This window comes from Otolemur garnettii, unplaced genomic scaffold, assembly GCF_000181295.1.
Source record: "Otolemur garnettii isolate 467f Iridium unplaced genomic scaffold, OtoGar3 scaffold00110, whole genome shotgun sequence".
Classification (NCBI taxonomy): domain Eukaryota; kingdom Metazoa; phylum Chordata; class Mammalia; order Primates; family Galagidae; genus Otolemur; species Otolemur garnettii.
Window position 1 is genome coordinate 2,764,168 of NW_003852505.1, and position 4,425 is coordinate 2,768,592.

Genomic DNA, 4,425 nt, shown 5'->3' on the forward strand with positions numbered 1-4,425 from the left:
AACCCGCCACCTTAGGTGTATGTGGCTGGCACCTTAGCCACTTGAGCCACAGGCGCCGAGCCTGAGCTATAGTTTTGATTTTTTTCAATAGAATGTTTTCTGAGCTATAGTTTTGATTTTTTTCCAATAAATTAAATGAGAAAAAGGATATGCCTCATTTCTCTAATTTCAGAACAACTCTAAAACTAGTTCTGTTTCTAAAATAAACTTACAGCTGACTACGATGATAAAGCAGATACAAGCCAAGGCATGATGATGTAGCTATCAACTATTACAAGATTGTCGGGGAGCTCAATGCATACTTACTGAATAAAGTATTAAAGGGCCGAGGGATTAGTAAGGCTTTGGGGGAGGTAGTGAGTCACTAAGTTTTGAAGGAAGTGAGGGGATACTAAGGGTCAAGATTAGGGAGGAAGGCACCGCAGGTTGGGGGCAGGGTGTATGCAGTGTCAAGACATGGAAGCAAACAAAAGGTGTTTGAGATAGATTGAGAAGATGGGCTTTGTGTGCTTATTCAACAACTGCCAGGTGCTGGGGACATAGTGACACAAAAGACAGATAAGGTCCCCACCTTCATGAAGCTTATGATCTAGTGAGGGTAGCAGTCAGTAAATAGGTAAATGAATTAAATAAGTTAGGTAAGTACACGTGGTAATGTTACGAGGGTACCTAGAAGCATGGTCTTTCCTTAAAGAAACACCCCCTTATGTGGGGGTGAGGGGAATATTTTAGATCAGGGAGCCAGAGAAAGCCATTGTAAGAGGTGACAATTGAGATGAGACCTGAAGGAAGAGCCTAATGAGCCAACTCATGCAAAAAGAACGAAAGGGAAGAACATTCCCGGCAGAGGGAAGAGAGCGCGGAAGTCTGGTAGCAGGCAAGGGCTTGGGGAAGAGAAAAGGGGCGAGGGTAGCCAGAGAGTGGTAAGTGAGAGAGAGAAGCGATGAGGTTGGACAGATAGCCAGGTGCTCCATGGCCACGTGGGCCAGAACAAGAAGTTAAATTTTAGGCCCAGCACAGTGACTCATGCCTATAATCTTAGAACTCTAGGAGGTTGAAGTGGGAGAATCCCTTGAGCTCAGGAGTTCTAGACCAGCCTGAGCAAGAGCAAGACCCCCATCTCTACTAAAAATAGAAAAATTGGCTCAGTGCCTGTAGCATGGTGGTTACAGCGCCACTCACATGCACCAAGGCTGGCGGGTTTGAGCCTGGCCTGAGCCAGCTAAACAGCAATGACAAGTGCAACAAAAAAATAGCTGGGCATTGTGGGGGGGCACCGGTAGTCCCAGCTACTTGGGAGGCCCAGGCAAGAGAATCGCTGAAGTCCAAGATTTTGAGGTTCTGTGAGCAGTGACGCCACGGCACTCTACCAAGGGTGACACAGTGAGACTCTGTCCCAAAAATAAATAAAATAAAAATAGAAAAATTAGATGGGGCTTGGCGCCTGTGGCTCAAGTGGCTAAGGTGCCAGCCACGTACACCCAAGGTGGTGGGTTCGAATCCAGCTCGGGCCCGCCAAACAACAATGACGGCTACAACCAAAAAATGGCCGGGCGTTGTGGCGGGCGCCTGTGGTCCCAGCTACTTGGGAGGCGGAGGCAGCAGACTTGCTTGAGCCCAGGAGTTGGAGGTTGCTGTGAGCTGTGATGCCACAGCACTCTACCCAGGGGGACAGCTTGAGGCTCCTGTCTCAAAAAAAAAAAAAATTAGCTGGGTGTGTGGCTGGCACTTGTAGTCCCAGCTACTTAGGGGGATGAAGAAGAGGGATCCCTTAAACCCAGGAGTTTGAGGTTGCGGTAAGCTAGACCAGTGCCACAAAACTGAGCTTGGGTAACAGAGAAAGCTCTCAAACCATAAAAAAATAAAATAAAATTTTAAAATAAACAAATTTTATTCTGAATGCAGTGAGGAAGCATTGAAGATTTTGAAGCAAAAAATTGATACACTCTGACTTTCTTTTTTAAAAGATTACTATAATGGCCGGGCACAGTGACTCATGCCTGTAATCCCATCCCACCGAGGCAGGTGATCACCTGAGCTCACAGGTTCTAGACCAGCCTGAGCAAGAGCAATACCCCCATCTCAAAAAATACCCGGGCTTTGTGGCAGGCGCCTATGTCCTAGCTACTCAGGAGACTTAGGCAAGAGAATCGCTTGAGCCCAAGGGTTTGAGGTTGCTGTGAGTTGTGATGCTATAGCACTCTACCTAGGGCAACCACTTGAGACCCTGTGTCAAAAAATAAGTACAAATAAATAAATGAATAAAATAAAAGATCACTGTGGTTGCTATGCAGAGAATGGATTGAAGGGAAGCATGGCTGTGAGTGGAAAGACCAGTTAAGAGGCGATTCCAGAAGACTAAGCTGAAAAGGATGGCATGAACTAGAATGGTGGCACTGAAGATGGAGAGGAGCCAATGAGGTTGTTTTTGGAAGCAATTCAGAATCTGCTGAACAATTCAATGTAGGGAGCAAAGAGAAGAAATCAAGGATGGCATCTAGAGGTTTTCGGCTTTTGACTTGAATAACAAAGTAGGTGATGTGGCTCAGTGGGTAGGGCACTGGCCCCACATACCAAGGGTGGCGAGTTCAAACCCAGTCCTAACCAAACTGCAACAAAAAAATAGCCAGGGCATTGTGGCAGGCGCCTGTAGTCCCAGCTACTCAGCAGGCTGAGGAAAGAGAATCTCCTAAGCCCAAGAGCTGTGAGCTGTGATGCCACAGCACTCTAGCAAGAGCGATAAAGTGAGACTCTGTCTCTACCAAAAAAAAAGAAAAGTAGTTCTGTTTTGAACATATTAAATTTGAAACGCCCTTGAGACATCCAAGTAAAGAAGTCAAGTCGACAGCTGGCTGCAGCACAGGCTGTCTGTGTAACTCTCTAAACCTGTCATGGCAGGTAGAGTAATGGCTCCCTCAAAGGTGTGCACACCTGTGTCCCCAGAACCTGTGAGTGTTATTTTATATGACAAAAGAGACTTGCCGATGTGATTACCGTTACAGACACTGAGATGGAGAGATTATGTTGGATATCCAAGGAGACCCAGTCTAATCCCAGGAGTCACTAAAAGTGAAAGAGAACAGCAGAAGAGTAGGTCAGAGAGACGCAAGGATGGGAGAAGGGGCAGGAGAAGCAAGGCCTGACAAGGAACTGACTTGCCGTTGCTGGCTTTGAAGAAAGGTACCTGGGGCCCAAGGAATGGGGGTGGCCCCTAGAAGCTGAGAATGACAGTTGGCTGATAGCCAGCAAGGAAATGGGCACCTCAGTCTTACGACCACAAGGAACTAGATTTAGCCAGCAACTCGAATGGGTGAGGAAAGGGATTCTCCCCTAGAGCCTACAGACAGGAGCACAGCCCTGTCAACACCTTGATTTTGGCCCAGGGAGACCCATGTCAGACTTGTGGCCTACAGAACTATAAGAAGATGAATTTACATTTTTTAAGCCACTGAGTTTGTGGTAATTTGTTATAGCACCAATATGAAATTAATATACTAGAACACCATTGATAATTATTTCAGGATAATAGGGACAAATCTGGAACTCAGGGAAGAGTGAAGACTGGGGATAGAAATTTGGGTGTCAACAGCAAAGAGATGGCATTTAAAGCCAAGGGACTGAATGAGACCACCAAAGGAATGGATAGGAAGAAACTTCTGGGGGAGGGGGAAACAACAAAAATGACATTGCAGAGATGATGGCTAAAGAAGGGCCGCAAGATGGGACTTGAACCCAGGCATACTGACTTGAAGCTCTGGTACGTGCCACAATAATACAGGTGGCCCTAATCTAATCACAAATACAGTAAGGCGGCGGGGGTGGGGGGGAGTATAACAATGACAGAAGAGTGGACGAAGAAGGGATAGAAATAGGGAAAGTAGTGTTGTAGTAGAAACCAAAAATAAATTCTTAAGTCATCCACATCTTTCCTTTTGCTGTTGTTTGTAGCCAAAAAATAAAAGTAACATCCCAAACTTATTGATACAATAGTCCGATGCATTTGACAGCTGTTACTTATGCCCTAAAATGTTAAAATGGCATGATGGAAATGCAGGGGGAGGTGTTTGACATAAAGGAAAGCATCTATAGCTGGAGTAGCTGTCAGAAAACAAATATGACTGGGCTGGTGCCTGTGGCTCAAAGGAGTAGGCCCCATATACCGGAGGTGGTGGGTCCAAACCCGGTCCCGGCCAAAAAAAACCAAATATGACCTATTAGGGCCTGAAATATATTTTTGCTCACATTTCTAAAATGAATCTTGAAATAAAATTCCAAAATTGTATATGAAAACACTACACTGTACCCCATGTTTGCATTAATGTATACAGCTATCATTTAATAAAAAAATAATAAAAAATAAAGAAATAAAATTCCAAGCACACATTATGTTTCCTTTAGAATCAGAAGCTGCTATACACCTTCATC